This window comes from Schistocerca cancellata, chromosome 1 (genome assembly GCF_023864275.1).
Source record: "Schistocerca cancellata isolate TAMUIC-IGC-003103 chromosome 1, iqSchCanc2.1, whole genome shotgun sequence".
Classification (NCBI taxonomy): domain Eukaryota; kingdom Metazoa; phylum Arthropoda; class Insecta; order Orthoptera; family Acrididae; genus Schistocerca; species Schistocerca cancellata.
In genome coordinates, this window is record NC_064626.1 from 1188144301 (window position 1) to 1188167329 (window position 23029).

At 43.3% G+C, this 23029-nt stretch overlaps 1 protein-coding gene across 1 annotated transcript in view; it reads left to right on the forward strand.

Moving 5' to 3' along the window:
* The window catches only part of LOC126141399 (glutamate receptor ionotropic, kainate 2), a 1424310-nt gene that overhangs the window by 945092 nt on the left and 456189 nt on the right, over positions 1–23029 (forward strand). The window lies entirely within an intron of this gene.

The window sequence follows — 23029 nt, forward strand, 5'->3', positions numbered from 1 at the left end:
ATTTTTTTTCAATTGTAATGAAAATTCACAACATTTTTTTGCAATTTTTTATTTATATATTCAAAAATATACAGTTTTTTGGAAAAAGGCTGTGTTAAATTATGCAGAAGGTACTGTGTAACATTTACTGAAAGTTTGAAACAAATATGTTTGGAAGATCCTTAGAAAACATGTAATTAGTATGAGAAAATAAACGTTTCGGAAATCGAGCGACAAAGATTGGATTAACTTTTTAGTGCATTCCAGGTCCATAGGATGGATTATCTTCATCCTCTGCAAACTCCTCCTCCAGCTTCCTCTTGTTCCTCCTCCTGTTTACTCTTGCTTGTATTTCTAGACTCTTTACAGCCCTGTCTGCAGCCCGAAGGCGTTCCTTGTCTAAAGCAAGCATCGTTCGTACCATGTTAGAACCTATCTTCATTCCCATATTTCTAAATACCTTGCACCTTACAATGTTGCCATCATTGAAAGTCGCAACAGCAACTTTACTTTTACTCATTATTATACTTCAAGAAAACAGAGACTCAAGAAACAGAATTAATTACGAATATTTTCGCGATAACGACAGAGTAAATAAACATGAAACAATCGACAATCACACCAGCGATATATATTGAACCATCACAGGTTAGCCACAACACATACTTTATCTCACATCACTAAAATGTACCTGATGAGCACGGACGTTAATAATAACACCATTTGACAGCAGTTTAACAGCGCCACAGTGGGTCACGCCCATGTAGAACACATTTCAAAAAAAAAAATTAAAAATAGGTGTAGTCTTCGGAATTGAATTAGTTATATATCTACTAAAAGGTAATAGTCTGCAGATTCAGAAAACGCAAAAAAGTAAAAATTGAACTTTTCATGATTTTGAGCCTTTCCGGAGCCCCTTAAATGACGTATAGTTTTCTTGCCGCTAGGGGTTCTAGCTTGTCTTCAGCTATCAGACGGCAACAAATTTTACAACAGAGGGTGTTTCCACTGTATATTATCGCAGATAGTGAATGAACTGTGGAGTAAATTCACTTGCTTCAGAGATAAGACAGTCAGCACAAGAGCATTCGTGGACGTACAGCAAGATGAGTTGGCGCAACAGACTTGCGCTGTACGCTGGTCTGAAGCCGGCACAGCGAAGTTCGATGCCCTAAAATAGAAGCGGAGTTGACGATTTTTCTTGTTCTTTATTTCTGACGTGTGCGTGAAACAGTAGCTTTTACGTTACAGTGCTTTCGTGAATAACATAATGTCAGGAAGGTATTTTCTGACTTTTTCTGGTCTTAAATGCGTATTTGACCCAGAAATATGATGCATTTCGCCTCGTTAATGTAACATTCTTTCTGTTATATGTCTTCAACAACCAGTAACTGAAGTACGTCGTATGACAAGGCTGCTTCCTTAATCCATCATTTTCCTTAGTACGAGCTGACGAAATTGACGTTCGGGCTATCTCCTCTTCCGGAAAATGCTGAGAACTGATGTTGTCCTGTTTCAAAAATGATTCAAATGGCTGTGAGCACTATGAGACTTAACTTCTGAGGTCATCAGTCCCCTAGAACTTAGAACAACTTAAACCTAACTAACCTAAGGACATCACACACATCCATGCCCGAGGCAGGATTCGAACCTGCGACCGTAGTGGTCGCGCGGGTCCAGACTGTAGCGCCTAGAACCGCTCAGCCACTCCGGCCGGCGTTGTCCTGTTTGCTCGGTCTCCAATCGCCTCTTCTTACAGCGTTTACCAAGAGAGCTTTTAGAGTCAGCCCAATAGGAAATATGAAGTCAAACGACAGAAGTAAAACCACTATAGTAAAAGTAAACAGTGCAAAAAAAATTGATTTATATAAAAGAAAATGTGGCTTCAACGAGTCCACTGACAAACAAACTGTGATTCCTTTAGACTTTAGATTATAATCAAAATGATTAGTACATCCGTAAAGGACGCAAGCAGGCATTTTTTTTATCAAAATACTTCCAGCAGAGACTACTGTTCGAGAGAACTGACGCGGCGGAAATCGGTTTCAAGTGTGTTACGTCATGACAACTCCTCTTACTATACTCCCATGAGAGATCACTCATAGATAAAACTTTACGCGTCTAAAAATACAATACAGCAACTGCCGTGCGAGCAACTCCACACTTACTACGAATTTATTTATTTATTAGCTCCTGGAACCTACGCCTACCTACGTCCTGAGTTATTTGCTGCATGTATTTCCATCACTGTCTGCCTCTACAGTTTCTACCCTCTACAGCTTCTCTAGTGCCATGGAAGCTATTCGGTAATGTCTTAACCGATGTCCCACCATCTTGTCCCTTCTTCGCGTCGGGATTTTCCATATATCCCTTTCCTCGCCGTTTCTCCGAAGAACCTTCTCATTCCTATCGTCCACCTATTTTCAACATTCTTCTGTAGAACCGCATCTCAAATGCTGCCATTTTGTTTTGCTCCAATTTTCCACAGTCTATGTTTATTACCATGTACTCCAAACACTCATTCTAGAAATGTTTTCTTCGAATTAACCTTTGGTTGATATCTTTTTTTTATATATATAGGATGGGGCCCCTCCACGCCCACACCAACGTGGTGACCAAACCAAGATTTCTACTGTTACCTCCGTAAAACATGTTAGTTTTTTAATCAGGAGTCACAGGATGCGGGCTGTGATGTTATCCATGCGTCTGGGTAAGATTAGTCATTAACATGGTCCATCAAGAGATAGAGAGTGGACGAAAGCGATCGAAGGGTAGCGGTTGTAGGGGCAGAGGAAAAAAAGTGCCAAGGCAAGCGCCAAGGGAAAAAAACCTCTGTGACAGTAGGGCGGGTAGTAAGGGCAGTACCGGCTTGTTAGCTGTGACGGCGCATGCAAGGTGTGGTTATGTTAGTGCGAAGTATCGTGCACCGTTACCTTTGTCGTTGCGGAAGCTCGTTGTAGGGCTTGCTGCAGTTGCTGCGTCCCTGTAACAGTTCAAGGTCGTCATACATTAGTGGGTTATCGGTCATAGATCAGCTCACAGTGTAGGGGGTGTGTGTGGCTGGTTTATGTGCTGTGTACAGTACGGTTTCCCTGCGGTTGCCTATTTATCGGCGGGTCGAGCATCTGGGGTTACCAGTAGTAGCTGTGTTGCAGGGGATCGTAAGCACTGTCATGTTAGCGTGCTATGGACCATACATGTTTAGTTTCTTGCCAGTAGTGTCTTTGGTCTATTATGTTTCTATCTATAGTTGTGGTCGTTATTACCCAGAGAAAGGATAAACGGGTTACGCGAGTGTCTCGTGTTATTGTACAGTCGTGTAGAGAGTTTTTGGAATACTTGCAAGATGGTATCCAGCCAATATTCCCGGTGAAGGTCCGTGGTGCGTGTGTAGCGCGGAGCGTTGCTTATGATTCTGAGTACTTTGTTCTGTATGAGCTGCAGACAGCGCAGGCGTGTGGGGGCAGCGTATACCCAAACAGGGGCTGCGTACGTCATCAGGGTCGAGTAAGTGTCATGTACATGGACCTAGAAACCCTCCTATTTAGTGATCTAAGCCTGTTCAGCATAGGGTAGAGTTGTCTGAGCCTCGCGTTTGCTTTGTTGGTCACGTTTTTAATGTGGTCGTCGTCCTCCCCACCCCCGCTCCCCCCCCCTCCCCCCTACCCGGGTAGTTGCCAGTCCAGCCAGACACCGACACCGACACAGACACCGAGGATTGGGCGATAATTCTCGCAATTTTCAGCTCTAGCAATCTTCGAAATTGCGTGAATGATGTTTTTCGAAAGTCAGATGGTATATCACCATACTCATACATTCTACACACCAACGTACGTGGTCGTTTTGTGGAATGTTATATATGCCTCCTGTCTTATTCAGTCTTAACTCCTACAAAGCTTTTTTACTTGTAAATTCTGATTCATTTACTGGATCCCTTATCAGTTCTGTACCGACTTCCGTTTCTTCTTATGTCACGTTTTTAGACAGGTCTTACGCTCAATACTTTTCATCTATTCGCTTTTTCCTCTGGGTTTCACAGCGGAATTCCCATTGCACTCTTAATATCACCATCCTTGCTTTTAACTTCGCCGATGGTTGTTTTGGCTTTCCTACATGAGTCAGTCCTTTCGACAATAATTTCCTTTTCGATTTCTTACTTCTTTCATGCAGCCGCTTCGCCTTCGCTACCCTGCACCTTTTGTTTATTTCATTCCTAAGAGACATATGTATCTGTATTTCTTAATTTCCATGAAAATTTTTGTACTTTCTTCTTTTATCGATCAACTGAAGTATTTGTTCTGTTATATATGGTTTCTTCGCAGTTATTTCTTTGTACCTATGTTTCTCTTTTCAACTTCTATGACTGTCCTTTTCAGAGATTTCCGTTCGTCTTTAGTTCAACTGAATTGCCTGCTGAGCTATTCTTTATTGTAATACCTATAGCCTCAGAGAACTTAGAGCGTATCTCTTCATCCCCTAGCACTTCTGTATCTCAATACTTTGCGCATTAATATTTCCTGACTAGTCTCTTAAACGTCAGCCCTCTCTTCATCACTACTAATTTGGATCTGAGTCCATATCTGCTCTTGGGTACACCTTAAAATCCAATGTCTGATTTCGGAATCTCTACAAGCACGTAATGTATTCTAACTGAAATTTCCCGTCTCTCCTGGCCTCTTCCAAGTATACCACCTTCTCTTGCAATTTCTGAACAGAGTATTTGCTATTTCTAGCTGAAATTTATTGCAAAACTCAATTAGTGTTTCTCCTCTCTTATTCCTTGTACCAAGCCCATATTCTCCCGTAACACTTTCTTCTATCCCTTCCCTTACAATCGCGCTCCAGTACCCCATGACTATTAGATTTTTGTGTCCCGTTACGTACTGAATTACCCCGTCCAATATCCTCATAAACTTTACCTGTCTCTCCATCTTCTGCTGGCGACGTCTGCATGTACACCTGAACGATCGTTATCGGTGTTGGTTTGCCGTCGATTCTGATAAGAACAAGCCTATCACTGAACTGTTCACGGTATCTCACTCTCTGCCATTCCATCCTATCCACAACTGTCCTATTCCCGTTATATCATTTTCTGCTGCTGCTGATATTACCCTATACTCACGTGACCACAAATCGTTGTCTTTTTTCCATCTCAGTTCAGTGACCCCCAACATGTCTAAACTGAGCCTTAGCATCTTCCTTTTCTAATTTTCCAGTGACCCACAACATGTCTAAACCGAACCTTAGCATCTTCCTTTTCAAATTTTCTACCTTCCCTAACACGTTCAAACTTCTGATGTTCCACGCCACTACTTTTTGTCATGATCACCTCCCTCTTGGCAGTCCACACCCGGAGACCTGAATGGGGGCCTATTCCGGAATCTTTTACCAATTGAGAGATCATCATGACACTTTCTCACTTGCAGTCGACATGTCCTGTGGATAAAATTATGTGTCTTTATTGCAGTGGTTTCCATGACCTTCTGTACGTCCATGCTGTTTATTATTGCTGATTCTTTCGCCTTTAGGGACAGTTTCCCACCCCAAGAGCAAGAGTGGCCTGAACCTCTGTCCGTTCCTCCGCTCTCTTTGCAAAGGCCGCTTGCTGAATGAGGGTGACTTCTCATGTCAGAAGTCTTCGATGGCTGATAATTCTTACTCAAAACTAGCCCGATACCCGGCTTCGCTCAGGGAGTTTGTATGAAGTTGTGTGGTAGTTTTAATAACAGTATAAACTTTTTGTTGCTGTTCATCTTATGTTCTCCTTTCAAGACACTGCCCATTCCTTTCAACAGCCTTTCCAGGTCCTTTGCTGTCTCTGACAGAATTACAATGTCATCGGTCAACCTCAGTCTTTATTTCTTCTCCATGGATTTTTATTCCTACTCCGAATTTTTCTTTTGGTTTCTTTACTGCTTTCTCAGTATACAGATTGAATAACATGGGGGATAGGCTACAACCCTGTCTCACTCCCTTACCAACCACCGTTTCCCTTTCATACCCCTCGACTCTTATAACTGCCATCTGGTTTCTGTACAAATTGTAAATAGCCTTTCGCTCCCTGTATTTTACCCCTGCCTATTTACCTGTTTACTAAAGTTGATATCGTCACAATTGCAATATTTCTTTTAATTGCCAAAATTGCCCTTTCAAAATAGTTGTGACCAATGTTTGGATAAATTTGGTCAATGAGTGCGTTTTCGGCAGTGGCTCTATTGGAGAAATCACTGTTCAGTTTAATGAGGTCGGTTGTCTGGTCAGTAGGATATGTGCGTTCGCCTGTTTGTAAGAGTCCTTGAGCAAAATGGGCTGTTGTTTTGTCTATCGATAGTTCGACTTTCACATTTTTTGTTAGTGGTAGTATTTGGATGTATGGCCGGAGATGTTGATTTTTTTAAGCATGAATTGATCTCGTCTGCTGGGTTGAGTTGGGGATAACCGGAGGTGTTTATCGAAAATCTCCTGAGAGTATGAATAGAGCTCCTCCCAGCACTTCATAGCTTCCTCGCAAGTCTTGTAACGTTCTGTCGACTGCTTCGAGTGATTTTTTATGTGCCATTGTGCAATCGTCCCAGAAGATAATCTTAGCTCGCCTTAGAAATTCACTCCGTCCAGATGCTCTTGAGATTTTACATATCGGGAATCGCTCTTCGGTTATATTCTACGGTGGCTGTAGGGCGGAATGGGCAGTGCGTCCTTATTTCATAAGTGTGGCTGCAATGCCGGATGACGCTACTGCAAATGCGATGAGTTGTTTAACACGCATTTCCTTACACACTTTTCACACTTTATTCTCGATTTATATTGTCACTGTATCACTTTGACTACTCACACTGCACTTTTTTTATTCACTCGGTGCACTACTTCGTCACTAATAAGAAACTGACGATCGATCCCACGATGGCTCTTGCTTTATACGCCGTTATCAACTAGTAGCCCACCAGTGGCGAATTTCATAACTTACCAAAAAGGCTTCAAATGATCCACAATATCCCAGAACATTCCACAACTCTCCATTCCAAATGTTCTGGAATGTTCCACGATGATCTAGGATGTTCCCGAACATTTTGGAATCTTCACGAATGTTCCAGACTATTCCCGAACATTCCTGACCGTCGTAGAACATTCAAGAATGTTGTGGAATGCCCCCGAATACTCTAGAATCTCCTAGAAATTTCTAGGGGGCGAAATTTCCCAGTTCCTATATCTTCAAAAGCACGCCCTTCACGTAAAAACGGGAACATTCCTCATGGATGGGGGATAGAGGGCTCCCGCACCGTATAACTTCCTTCATCACCCGTTTCTGACTTCTAGCGGCAACCACATTGTACAATTACTTTCATAACATTTATTGATTTAAGTAGTGACGGGGTTTGAACCTGGCACCGAGAGTTTGATTCCTAATCGAAGACTCTACCTCCAGACCACGGTTACGATTACTTACAAATAATGGGGCCCATTGAAAAATGGATGGTATGTGTTTGAATCCGTTGCAGCCAAGAGACACAACAGTAATCCCTCTGGGAATAGAGACATGAATTCCCTGATTTGTCGAGCTGGAGGAGGTTGTCTAGCAACTGTGTTTCCAAGGCCTCCTTGACCACTGAATCGTAATAGGGTCAGACTGTGTCCAGTATCTTCAGTTTCCCGCAATCCTCGAAATGGCCACTGGAAATACAACATTCAGTCACCGACACACTTTGCACATGGTTGAACAGCTATGAGCCGAAATATCTCAAGAAGAGATATTACTGTCTCAGATGCACGCCCCGACGATGATGGAATATTCTGCCCACTGGGAAAACCTCAATAAACAGAATTTGTGATCAGTCGTTCTTCCCACACCCAAACCTCTGTCACATATTGCATAGTGGTTTGTAGATGCACAGACGTGCGACTGAATTTTAAACTTAACATTAATGAATAAAAGACATAATGTATGAACACATGTACGAGTAAAAAGTAAAAAGTGATAGACTTTTGACTGTAGATGAATTCGCTTTCAAGATATTGTTCGCTTCAAGTTCTTCTACATCTACATTTTAGACGATTAATCTGTAATTCAATCTGAAGTTTCTGGCAGAGTGTTCACAGAACCACTTTATTTCTCGACAGTTCCATTCTCGATCTGTGCATGCTATGAACGAACATTTGAATATTTCCATGCGCGCTCTGAATACTCTTATTTAATCACGATAACCGTTTCTCCTTGTATGAGTGGGAGTCAACAAATGTTTTGGCTTTCGATGAAGGAAGTTGGTGATTATAATTTCGTGAGAAGATCTCACCGCAAAGATAATCGACTCCTTTTAAATATTTGTCAACCACTCACATATCGTATCCGTGTTACTCATTTCCCTTTTTCATGACGATGGAAAATGAGTTGCTTTTATTTGAACTTTTTTGACTACATCCGTCAGTTCAATCTACACTTATTATCCAGCTGCAGTTCCACTTTCCTTGATGGATTACCAGAGAATCTGACAAGGATCGCACTCGTAGAAATTCTCCAGAAGATGACGTACAAGTGCAATGAGGGCAATTTCCTTAACACTCCGGAGACCATGCATTTTGAGGAATATTGGGCATTGGAAACCGGCCATTTCTGCCGTTACTTAAAGCGTTGATGGCACGCATGTAATTGATGGATCTTAAAAAAGTAATACATACAAAAAAGGGGCCAAGCTTCACGGTTCATTTTTCATATTTACTTTAGTTCTTCGATAGATCTGAACGACAGAAAGTATAATTATTTTCCCAAGACGAAAATGCAAGGCGAGATACTGAGCAAATTTCTTCCTCTTGAGCTTCCGAAATTACTTGTTCACTCAACAAACGTGACGTTTTTGTAGCAGAATTTCAGAGAACTGCGGAGCCTATCGAGTACACGTAAAAAATTACGTCAGTGATCACATTGGCTGAGGCATTAACGACAGTAGCCCTTACGATCACTGTTTCTTTCGAAATAATTCTAGAAATGGAGAAAACAAGGCAGTAAGAGGCGGGTTGCGAGACTTCCGTATATTGTTGTTATATGAAATGAGTCCAGTTTTAAAGCGGCTGGTGGCTTCCGCGTAGAGAAAATCGCGGACGATCTCTACTCATGCGCGGTCTTTGTAACACAGTCCCGGCCCGAGCTGTGTTCGGTCTTGGTCTTCAAAGTGTTGATAGCTTTGGTGCATCTTGTAAGGGTGTTACCAATTAAACACAGTTTTCGATTGACTTCTCAACAATATTTTCTATGTGATCGTTCTAATTTACATTGTTTGTAATCATAATCTGTATGTATTCACAACTTACAAATTTGTGTTATTTAGGGAGTATTAGAAATTAAACCAATTTGTTTTGTATAAAGCGCACGACAACACATTTTTATTATTTTTTTATTTTTTCAAGTTGCCGCTTTTCCCATTATGCAAATATCTTGCATAAATTATTTTGCAGTTCGTTTTGATTTTCTGATCACTTTATTGGACAGTTAACGGAAGCATCCTCTGCAAACAGTTAAAAAGGATTGCCCACATTCGCTCCTAAATCGTTTGTATAGAGTAAGAATATGTGACGGCCCATAACAGGTCCTTGAGGAATCCCACACATTGCTTCATTTACACAAGACGACCTCCCGTCAGTTACTATGAATTGTGATCTTTCTGGCAGAAAATAATGTGTGAATTCCTAAGGGACCAAACTGCTGAGGTCGTCGGTTCCTAGACTTACACACTACTTAAACTAACTTATGCTAAGGACAAGCCACACACCCATTTCCGAGGGAGGACTCGAACCTCCGGCGGGAGGGGCCGCACAGTCCGTGATATGGCGCCTCAAACCTTGCGGCCACTCCGCACGGCAGGAAATCGTGAATTCAGTGGTGCAAGTGAAATGATATCCCATAGTCACGCAATTTAATTAGAAGCTGCTTTTGAAAAACATTGTCAAAAACATTTCTGGAAATCCAGAAATACTGAATCAGCTTAAGATCTCCTGTGGATAGCACTTACTACTTCGCGAAAATAAAGAGCCAGATGTGTTTCAAAAGAACTATATCTTCTGGATCCGTGCTCATATGTGCCAATGAATAGTTTTCCTCGTAGTATTTCATAATATTGAAACATAGCATATTTTCCAAAATTTATGTCGGTGATATGGGACTTTACTTCAGTGGATTACTTCTATTTACCTAGTCTTTTCTAGTAAAGAAAACAGGACGGGTATAGGAACAAATATTCGGCCAGGAGCATCTAACGCAAAATTTTACAGTTGTGTCGATATCTTAAGGGAAAGATCACTTAGCACGAACTTCAAAATCCATCTATATCGGTCAACTACCTTTCAAGTAATAGTTTACTGTTTTCAAACTTTCACGTGTAAAAATAATTATGAGAAAAGGCAATTTTTGTGAGATAGGAAAATATTAAAAATATTTTAGGCCAGTAATCTATTGAAAAACGTGGGACAGAGATAGTTGTACAAACACCGTAACGTCGTAGACGTGCAGGAAAGATAATTGGGCTGCAATGCCACCATCGCATGTTTGCTCAGTTATAGAAAACCTACAGTGGCACAGTGATTGCAGTCAGAGGAAGATTAAGGCCTAGAAGTAAGTGGCGAGGCAACGTTCATGATGACACAGCTGGTACGAACATCAACATATAATGTTCTTCAATACATTCGATCGAAAGTGATTGTAGAGAGGCTCGTAGGATAGGCGTGAGATCGATAAGGCCCTCGTCACATGTGAAGTTAAGTAAGTAAAGATTTGGAAATAATTGGATACAGTTTGAATTTTTATTTTCGATGCCAGTCCTAATCAACAGTGCAGTACACTACATTTAGGAGTAGCAGAAAGAAGAGACTGAAACAGAATAAACTGTCATCGTAATTAAATTTCACACAGACGGTTTCCCTGGATACTTGAAATCTATCTGGGTCTGATAATTTAAAATCCCAAGTGCTGTATTACTAGGACCAACGGATAGTGATGTCTTCGGCAGATGTCTGAATAGCATCGAAATGGGTAATTTGATGATTATCGAGCTTTCATTAAGAAACCTAGTTTAAGGACCTGTCAGTACCAGAAACGTCTACCATACTGTCTCAAACAAAACTCGAAGAACAGAATGTTATATGATTCCCTTGTTTTTGAAGTGAATGTGCAAATTGAAGTCCCACCAGTGTCCAGTAGATCTCTGCCCTGGTATCTCCAAGGAGTTTAAAGCATTCACGGACAATCTTAGACGATAAATCAAATATTGAAGATCATGATATGTACGTTTCAGAAAGTGTGAAGGAAAAGACTTATAGGCACCGTTCTTTGTCTTTCACATCAGATAAGAACATTTTAGAACAAAAACACACGTGTAAATGGACACACACCAGTGTTAGCACAATCTACGTAGCATATCTGGTGAAACCCAAGGAAAACTCAAGGAAAATGCTGAACGAAACTGAAAATTTACTTCATACACAATTCAAGTGAATGATAAATAACACAATGGTAGAATACAGCTGACAGCAAAGTATTTAAATGCCCAATATTAAATTTTCAAATGCCATTGGGAAAGATTTGAATGCAGTCTGCCACCTAGTGTAAAAGATTACACCAGGTTATTGAAGCAAAGATGACATTAGATGTGAGTTTGTTCAGTCCAGGTAAGTCGTATTTCACAAAATAAAATTATTCTTATTAAAAATCGACGAAGAAGTAAGGAAGAAACTGTACTGCGCTTTCTAAGTACAAAACTGTACGGAATTTAAACATGTGCCGTTAGAAAACATAGGAAGAACAAACTTGAAATGTTTGAATTTTGATGCTACATAAGAATCCAAACATTAAGCATAAGATGATGACGTATTAGTAAAATCATACCAAGATAGCCGTACATAAAAACCCATCCCACAAATAGAGACCGGTTGCTGTAAAGCTTGCTATGGAATTCAGGTCTGTTTTTACTTGAAAATGGGAGAAGAGGAAGACTTACTAAGGGCTTTGGCATTTAGAGGAAGATGAGAATATCGGTACAAGGTAGTAGGAAGTCAAACCAATCAATGGCCTGGTCACTTCTAAACATAAGGGTGGACAATTGTTGCGTACAAATGATCTTGTGTTGTAACTATTTTAATTGTGAAGTATGTTGAGGATTTTACGGCAGCAATAAAAATGTCAGAAGCTCTACACATGATACAGAATTCCGCAATCTTTACTGAATTACGTGTCCCATAAAGTATTATCTTCATGTCACGTGCATCATTTCTTCATTTTCATCAACTTCTAAGAAAACCACCTTTTCTGTGACAGTTTTGCCTGCACAGATGCTACGGTCATGTCTTTAATTCCAGTTAAAATTTATTTAGAAGATGCTTTACTGCCATGCCTTACAAAGAAAAAAGTTCCTTAACTCCTTTAATGGACAATATTTGTGTTTGCTAGTGATGTAACTTTGTTTTTAAAGAAACTTTGTAATCAGTATCTTTCGTAATTTTCATAAATGTTTCAGCGTGCACTTCGAGTCACGACCAAACCTTAAACTTCGTTAATGAAGAATTTTGGATCATCTGCAAAGTATGTGTAGCATGCTACCAGTCTCTTTATAGAAGAATGAAATATTTTACGCCTTATAGAGATGAATATACCGTCAAGTCCATTACTCTACGACAGCAGGAGCGCATTATGAAATTCCGTTCTTGTCCTAGTGCTCTAAGAATTCTTATCTGACGCATAATGTCGGGCTAGCTGCGCTGCAGTTCTTTCCAAGATAGATTGCCTCTAAATTCATATATTGCACAGACGAATATCTAATTGTACTTTTTGGGTTCGTCAATATGAAAAGGCATGAATCTACGCTTCCACTTTTTTGCACGTATAAATAATCATAAACAAAAAGTTAAGGTGTAAACTTCCTGCAACTTATTTCAGTTTTCGTAACTAGTATGTCTCCAGTTACACCCTGCATGGCTTTGTTTCCGTTATACATGGGTGTATATGTTTATAGTACAGACTATATATTCCCGTCCTGGAACAACAGCAAATGGATAGTCAAGTTCGCGCAACATTTAAATTTATTTATTCAAATTAGCACCTATTCCGCTTGATACACAGCTGTACACGAGTTTTTAATGTTTTCATTGCTCTTCTACCAATATTATTCTGATAAGAAGTCTTCTACCGCTATTAATCTGAATTTGTAGGTCGCAATTTCTGTATCTGCTGAGCTTAGTTACACATTGAACTCCTTAGACGCCGGCCAGAGTGGCCTGCGGTTCTACGGGCTACAGTCTGGAACCGAGCGACCGCTACGGTCGCAGGTTCGAATCCTGCCTCGGGCATGGATGTGTGTGATGTCCTTAGGTTAGTTAGGTTTAATTAGTTCTAAGTTCTAGGCGACTGACGACCTCAGAAGTTAAGTCGCATAGTGCTCAGAGCCATTTGAACCATTTTTGAACTCTTTAGACGTATTTTCACTATTTGGATAGAGGTGACAAACACAGCGATTAAAGTGGGTGGAGCAACAATGATATTTGCTTTTCAGAGACATACGGTGACTGATTGTTTCAGAATCTTAAGGTATAGCGACGTGAACCAGAAAAAATCATGAAATGAGAACTAGGCGAACTCTTCAGATTGGAAATTGGATTCAGTGTTCTGCTTGGAAATTCGAAGTCTTTGCGACCAAAAATAATATATGAAGTTGTGCGACATTAGACAAACATTCTCGACAATGAATATTTTTATGATTGAGCGGAAATTATTAATGTAGTTTTGCCACGTTCCATATTATGCCCACAGTTGATTTGGCTACGAGGTGATGGCGCCCAATAACGACCCAGATGGAAGCCGCCGTTCACCTCGGTGATCAAACAAAATATATTTTATTCAAAACAGCATGCTTCAATAGACTTTGCTGTCGTCTTCGGACCTGAAACATCTATTTGTAGTAAAAAAAAATGTTCATTTTACGCTGAACCTCATGCACAAGACGTCAAGTGGATAAATCTCAGCACATTACAAACGTTTGCCATCGCTAAAATATTTAAAAACACAAAGCAGCTCTGGAAAAGGCCATATTGCTCACAGATGTTTGTTACATGATACAAATACGGTGCACAATAGCACAGTTTTTTCCGCCACAGTACATACCTGTTGACTCGCAACTTTTTGTGTAAACAGTACATTCCAACTCTGAATGATAATGATGTTGATTAATACATTAAAAATTGCTCTGAACACTATAGGACTTAACATCTGAGGTAATGAGTCCCCTATACCTTAGAACTACTTAAACCTAGCTAACCTAAAGACATCACACACATCCATGCCCGAGGCAGGATTGCAACCTGCGACCGTAGCAGTTGCGCGGTTCCGGACTGCAGCGCCTAGAACCGCGTGGCCACGGCGGTCGACGATTAATACATTATTAGAAGAATCAGTCACCTTCATTAGAGCCTCAGATATGGTTGCATAAGGTTACCAAGATCTTTTATCAATATTCTAATAAAGTTAAATGCCTGACTACTATACCACATTTGAAAGTACTCTGTAAAAATTCTTTCTGAGTAACTCCTGTTCCACAGAGAAGTTTTTAACAACAGAGTTGTACCTTTTCTGGTGCACAAGAATTACATACACACTAAGAAGAAAAAAAGTAGCACCATGAAGAAATTATCTGAATGGGACAGAAATCGATAGATGTGATCTACATGTTCATGCAAACAAGTGATTACAATTTCAGAAAAATCTCCAGAGATGTCTTCAGTCTGGAATCTCATTGAATGGAGTGGAATTGTCTTCAGTGATGAGTCCCGCTTCGAACTGAGTCCCAATGAACATCGAAGACATATCTGGAGACGCCTGAACATGGCAAGATGGTACGCTGATTGTCTTCGTGCTTGCCATTTCCTACCTTGGCCAGCAAAGTCGCCGGATTTTTCCCAACTGAGAACTGTGGAGCATTATGGGCAGTGGCCCTTAACCAGCATGGAATTTTGCTGTGTAAAGCACCAGTTGGATAGAACTTGTGACGATATCCCACGGGAGGAGATCCAACAACTCTATCAATCAATGCCAAGCCGAATAACTCTTGCATAAGAGCCAGGAGTGGCACAACACGTTATTGACTTCCTCAAACTGTAAAACTCTTTCTGTTGAACTGAAAAAAGGCACAGATTAGTGCGCCGTTTTTCATATTCTTATTGCCTTAAAAGTACCTTTTTGAGTGTCTTAGAGAGCATTAAATCGAGAGGTTACGCAAACTGTTATGTTACTAGAGTGAGTAGTCAATGAGTTTGCAACCATTTTCTCCTTCTTATTCTTTTATCCCTTAATTCAATAATCTTCTTACAACTTCTGATGACAATTGTAGTTCAGCTTTTAGTTGCAACAAGTTGGCTCGTAGCAGAGCAGACTTTGCCAGAGCTGAGTGAGGAAGCAGGTTTCACACGGGGCAACCACCAGTGGCAAGCCCTCAGTTTTCCATATACGCTGATGAGCCAAAACGTTGTGACCACCTGCTTAATAGCTTGTCTGTCCGTCTTTAACGAAATACATCAGTGATTAGGCGTACGAGGAATCCTAGGTCTGCGCACAGGTCATATAATTGGCGTAAATAACGGGCTTCTGATTTGGTTACGAAGTGATGGCGCCCGATAGCGAACCAGATGGATTCCATAGCATTCACGTCAGGTGTATTCGGTCGCGCAGACATCAACGTGAGCTTACTGTAAAGCTGTTCAAAGTACTATTGCATAGTTCTGGCTCAGAGACACGGACAATTACACTGCTGAATGATGACATCGCCATCGGGGAAGACATCAAGCATGAAGGGATGCAGATGTTTTGCCGCTTTCAGCGTGTCTTCGATTGCTACTACAGGTAGCATACAAGCCCAGGTGAATGTCTCCTGAGCCGGCCGAAGTGGCCGTGCGGTTAAAGGCGCTGCAGTCTGGAACCGCAAGACCGCTACGGCCGCAGGTTCGAATCCTGCCTCGGGCATGGATGTTTGTGATGTCCTTAGGTTAGTTAGGTTTAACTAGTTCTAAGTTCTAGGGGACTAATGACCTCAGCAGTTGAGTCCCATAGTGCTCAGAGCCATTTGAACCATTTTTTTGAATGTCTCCTGTTGCATAATACTGCTCTTACCAGGCCTGCGTCTGTGGTGTGCTGCTCATTTCGAGCCGCCGTTCACCTCGGTGACGGCGTTTGTGGAGACGACCATCGACCTAGTGTAGCAAAAATGTGATTCAAGCGATGAGTCGACACGTTTCCATTCATCGACGGTCGAATCCCGATGGTCACTTGCCGACTGCAGTCGTAACTGGACAGTGCTGTGTGGGTCGACATGAGAACACGTAGAGTTAGTCAGCTGCTGAGCTGCATATTCAACAATGTACGACGAACGGTGTGCTCTGAAACACATGCGCGTGCACCAGGATTGTGCTCTTTCGGCAGAGAGGCCGCAGATCACCTTTCATCCTACTTTTCAGAGCAGACAAGCCTCCGAACCCCACGCTCTGTCAAGAGTCGTGGACATCCAATCAGTTTGCGCCCAGTGGTAGTTTCACTATCCTCCTACCTCTTTCCATAGATGTTAACAACGGTAGCACGTAAACATTAGACGATCTTCGCCGTTTCCGTGATATTCGTTGAAGGCTCTGCATAATAATAATCCATCCATTGTCAAAATCGCTTATCTCGATGAATTTCCCCATTTGCAGCCCATATTTTTGCCAGATCCTCTGTCTGTATCTGCCCCGTTTACATACTTTCATTAGTGCTTCTCAGTCGCGTAACGCTATCAAGTGGCATTCAACGTTAGCAGTGGTCATAACCTTTTAACTTATCAGTGCATATGCATTTACAACGCCGGCGAGGAGAGACCGCAGCTAGTGTGGCACCACCCACTGGGACAAACACTTGCTTTTGTAAAGGTCCACAGCCCGTTGGCTGCAGCACGTAGAAGGTGGTTTTTGCCTCTGAAGTATACTGTACAGGATGGGGGGTATGGGCAGGCGGTGGGCGTTGTGGAATAGTAGTGTAATTTTAGAGAAAGGCCATTTATTGGCTAAAGCATGTTGAAAGGGGATACATAGGCCTAGGGAGGTGAGGGTAAGCCAGAGCTTACAATTTGGCGAACATTGTTCGCGAAGCTACCGAAAGTGGTTGTCTGCCAAAACTAAGACCACAGTGCCGCAGCACCGGGAGAAGTGGGAGATGTTCAGTGCTACAGGGCGCGCATCCGACACGCGGGTGAGCAAGAATACCAGTGAGCGGGCCCGGCGACGGGCGGCCGGGTATGTTCGACGCACCACGCGGCTTCCTCCGCCCTGATTGGTCAGGACCGAGCAAATCCGTGCGGGCGCCATGGAACTTTCCAGAGCGTTGCCTGCTAAGCGACGCCTGGGGCGGCGTTACCTCGTCAGCACACGAGAGAGGCGCGTGAACAAGGTGCCCTTCATCGGTGCTGACTTCCTGTTACTAAACCGTGGGACGAAAGAATTTACAGGCAGCTAACACTGCCGGCTGTCGCTTGGCCGTAATGGAAAAATGAAGTTACTGGTTTGAGGCTCATATAATAAAGTAAAATCCCTTATTGTCTGGCTCATCCTTTACAATACAATAGGCTTCAGGTTTCGCGAAACCTCAGAACAGGTTTTCTCGTCGCCGTTTCCCTGCACTGCAGGGGAAAAGAGCGCTATGCAGACAGTTCTCTTGGAAGTCAAAATCTTAATAATTTTGGCAGGGGGACACTGGAATTCCTCACCTGAACACTGGTGTTTGGTTTTGCGCTTTTTGAAGAAATTCCAAACCGACCGTAAGAACACTAACTTTAGTAACGTGTAGAAAGAAAACATTTGATTGGGGTTAATGTTGTGCATTCGCAAGAGAGCCAACCCTGTATGAGAGGAAGCCCGAAGGTCACGCGTTTTAGCTCACGCAGGCTGGCCTGAGGTCTGGAAAAGGTCAAGGAAATTAGACTAGCAAAAAAGGACGTAGCTGTTATGAAACGTCCCCTTAGAAAAATTGTACATGACTGTGCTTAAACTGACACACAATATTTTTAGCGCAACGCAATCTGACTTTCAAAAATCCCTACAAAAGAATGGCCCTGACTAACATTAACCTATACCTCTCACAAATCACTTACCTCACCAAAAATCTTCGTTACTCGAACTACTGCAATACAGCGAGCGCCACTACTGCCAGCTAAATAAAAGATTTAAACTACTGAAGGCACTAACTACTGATAGGCATAGTTAGCAAAATGAAAGATTTTTATAGAGAACAAACAATGTATTTACCTTAATAGTGTTCAAAAGTCATAATATACACTCCTGGAAATTGAAATAAGAACACCGTGAATTCATTGTCCCAGGAAGGGGAAACTTTATTGACACATTCCTGGGGTCAGATACATCACATGATCACACTGACAGAACCACAGGCACATAGACACAGGCAACAGAGCATGCACAATGTCGGCACTAGTACAGTGTATATCCACCTTTCGCAGCAATGCAGGCTGCTATTCTCCCATGGCGACGATCGTGGAGATGCTGGATGTAGTCCTGTGGAACGGCTTGCCATGCCATTTCCACCTGGCGCCTCAGTTGGACCAGCGTTCGTGCTGGACGTGCAGACCGCGTGAGACGACGCTTCATCCAGTCCCAAACATGCTCAATGGGGGACAGATCCGGAGATCTTGCTGGCCAGGGTAGTTGACTTACACCTTCTAGAACACGTTGGGTGGCACGGGATACATGCGGACGTGCATTGTCCTGTTTGAACAGCAAGTTCCCTTGCCGGTCTAGGAATAGTAGAACGATGGGTTCGATGATGGTTTGGATGTACCGTGCACTATTCAGTGTCCCCTCGACGATCACCAGTGGTGTACGGCCAGTGTAGGAGATCGCTCCTCACACCATGATGCCGGGTGTTGGCCCTGTGTGCCTCGGTCGTATGCAGTCCTGATTGTGGCGCTCACATGCACGGCGCCAAACACTCATACGACCATCATTGGCACCAAGGCAGAAGCGACTCTCATCGCTGAAGACGACACGTCTCCATTCGTCCCTCCATTCACGCCTGTCGCGACACCACTGGAGGCGGGCTGCACGATGTTGGGGCGTGAGCGGAAGACGGCCTAACGGTGTGCGGGACCGTAGCCCAGCTTCATGGAGACGGTTGCGAATGGTCCTCGCCGATACCCCAGGAGCAACAGTGTCCCTAATTTGCTGGGAAGTGGCGGTTCGGTCCCCTACGGCACTGCGTAGGATCCTACGGTCTTGGCGTGCATCCGTGCGTCGCTGCGGTCCGGTCCCAGGTCGACGGGCACGTGCACCTTCCGCCGACCACTGGCGACAACATCGATGTACTGTGGAGACCTCACGCCCCACGTGTTGAGCAATTCGGCGGTACGTCCATCCGGCCTGCCGCATGCCCACTATACGCCCTCGCTCGAAGTCCGTCAACTGCACATACGGTTCACGTCCACGCTGTCGCGGCATGCTACCAGTGTTAAAGACTGCGATGGAGCTCCGTATGCCACGGCAAACTGGCTGACACTGACGGCGGCGGTGCACAAATGCTGCGCAGCTAGCGCCATTCGACGGCCAACACCGCGGTTCCTGGTGTGTCCGCTGTGCCGTGCGTGTGATCATTGCTTGTACAGCCCTCTCGCAGTGTCCGGAGCAAGTATGGTGGGTCTGACACACCGGTGTCAATGTGTTCTTTTTTCCATTTCCAGGAGTGTATATAGCAGTTCATCCAGTCTTAAAAATCTGAAACCTCCGCCATCTCTCTCCCCACATCCACCACTGCTGGTGGCTCACCTCCAACTGCACAACGCTACGCGCTGTTAACAGCCAACTGCCCAACGCTACAATGGCTGACAACAATGCAAACTAGCCACAGACTGCACACAGCACAGCCAGTCATTTTTCATACAGAGCGCTACGTGGCGTTACCAATAAGAAAACCTATACAGTCTACTTACACTGTGGAACACTTAACTTTAATCCATAAATGGTGAACATCGCTCTTGACGGTACATGTTTTACAGCATCAATAGTAACTGGTAATGGCGCCTTGCAAATGACGTAGCTGAAGGCTATGCTAACTATCGTCTCGGCAAATGAGAGCGTATTTTGTCAGTGGACCATCGCTAGCAAAGTCGGCTGTACAACTGGGGCGAATGCTAGGAAGTGTCTCTAGACCTGCCGTGTGGCGGCGCTCGGTCTGCAATCACTGATAGTGGCGACACGCGGGTCCGACGTATACTAACGGACCGCGGCCGATTTAAAGGCTACCACCTAGCAAGTGCGGTGTCTGGCGGTGACACCACAGTTAAATGCCATGATGTCCGAGGGGTGGTAGGTGACGCTTCCCTGCCTAGCATAATATGACACACTACACGGGATTGGGCAGAATTTCTTTTTCTTTTTTTTTCCCTTTTATGATGCTGACTGTCTGCACTGTGCTCTGTCCTGTGATTGGGAGAGGCATTTCATATGTGACAGTCTATCGTCATTCTTTCTTCTTTTGAATCAGGAGTCCTTTGTGAGATTAACGCATCTCTATGACCGGCTGCCCCGGCAACAGACTGAGCGAGGTGGCGCAGTGGTTAGCACACTGGACTCGCATTCGGGAAGACGACGGTTCAAACCCGCATCCCAACATCCTGATTTTGGTTTTCCGTGACTTCCCTAAATCAGTTCAGGCATCTGCCGGAATGGTTCGTTTGAAAGGGCACGGCCGATTTCCTTCCCCATCCTTCCCTAATCCGATGGGACCGATGACCTCACTGTTTGGTCCCCTCCACCAAACCAATCAATCAACCAAACTGGCAACGGACGGGACTTACTACTGCTTGGTAATTATCAAGTGCAGACTGCGTATCTGCCTTAGAACGATTGTGTTAATAACCTGTAAATTTTCTATTTCCGTGTAATAACGAAGTGTAAGTGGTCAGTGAAATCTGTAACTAATTAAACTTAATTACCTAATTAACCTTCTCATTACTTAAAACATCAACCAAATTTAGTCATTGTTAACAAAATCTTGACGAATTAAATCAGGCAACGCTGAGAGGATTATTTTAGAAAATTAGACACTTTAAGAATCAGATGAGTTTTGATATTGAGCAGAAAAAAACTGACTGTGGCCGATGTGGAGAGGACAAAAAATGAAAACTGTCGATAGAAAGAAAAGTATTTCCGAGAAAAAGGTATTTGTTACTGCCGAATACAAATTTTCTGAAGGGATTTGGAGTGTGGTCGTGTACGAAAGTGAAACATGCACGATAAACAGTTCATCCAAGAAGTGAACAGAAGCTTTTGAAATACGGTGCTAAAGAAGAACACAGAAGATTATATGGATCGAGTCGAATTAAGGAGCAATGAAATTACCGGAAAAAACCTGAATAGGGATCGGTTGATCGGACACGTCCTGAGAAATTAAAGAATCATCAGTTTGAGAGGGGGGTGCCCTTTCTGGCTAGTCACATCCCACCCAGAAGTAGAGATGGAACTGAGTAATATGCTAATGACTTAACAGTGGGACAACAGCACTTAGAATCGTAAGAACAGGTATCGCAATGGATTGGAGGGGCAGATTTTTCTTTCTCTGTTTGGCTTTCGTATTACAAGGTGTAGTGGTGAACACTGTGCAACTTGGGACATTCAAGAAGAGGGACGCAAGGGATCACCACAGGGCTCGTTCCCTTGGAACGCTGGCGGGGGTGTTCTTTTATAGGAGTAGCAGTGAATTCACGGCAGGGAGAAAGTGGTAGAAACGGGCTTTATGCTAGTGAATGGAGAGACACTGGTCCAGACCGTCCAGCCTAGGACAATGAGGCTGGACGCAGCTGCGGTGCTAACAGTGCAACCCTCCCCCCCCCCTCCACCCCTGCTTCATCCATTCCAGCGCGCGGACGGCATAACTCGTCCGCAGATGGACGCCAAAAACACGCTGTCGGTTTGAAAGAATTCAGAGAAACGTTAACCTAGGCGCGCAGAAGTGTGGGCTCCGACCACAGTTAACATCTTTAGACAGTGTGCTTTCCTTTTTGTTTTCCCACGATAGCGAAATCACGCAGGCGGCAAAAGCACGCTCTGCCATCCGTAAGTGGCTCATGACGTGAGACTTGAGTACTTTTTTTTTTTTTTTTTTTTTTTTTACAGAGGAGAGCGTTATACACGTTGATTGCGTGTCTTATGGTGCTTCTAGAGGGAGTAAGAAAGACATTACAAAATTATACAATTGGCTAATGTTGGCGGCAAAACAGGAGATTGGCCAGGAAATTTCAGGCACCCTAAAACTGTCACCAGGCTTGAAAGTGTACACATTTTAAAATTCATGCTCCGACTGCCGGCCGCGGTGGTCTAGCGGTTCTGGCACTGCAGTCCGGAACCGCTGGACTGCTACGGTCGCAGGTTAGAATCCTGCCTCGGGCATGGGTGTGTGTGATGTCCTTAGGTTAGTTAGGTTTAAGTAGTTCTAAGTTCTAGGGGACTTATGACCTAAGATGTTGAGTCCCATAGTGCTCAGAGCCATGCTCCGACTGGGAAACAGAAAACTTCGATGGTTTACTCTAGTACCTTCGAGTAAGGACAGTTGGACTTCAGTTGTGGACTAGGAAAGATTCAGATTCGAATTGTGGCAAACGGGGCAGACGCTGGACCTGGAGACTTATGAGTCGGACGGACTTAGAGGTGTTCGTGCCTGACCAGTAGTGACGGAGGACCGCCTCAAGTTTCTACGTTTCGACACAGGCTATCGGATCTCGTGATGAGATTACATTGGAGTACCAACATGGTAGGGTCCGAGAGGCACGTTAACTTGTTGAGTCGGATGGAGCGCTGACCTCTCTAGGAGTCGCTCTGCCACAATAAAATATTTTTCTTCATTCGCTGTCAACTTCATGCCTTGGGATCTCTACATACCTACCATATGACACCGTGATTCGACAGTCATGACAATGAATCGTCAGAAATCATATATCTTCGATCCTAGCCCACAATTAGGCAGCCACTAATGTCACCAGCCACGTACTTTTGTAAA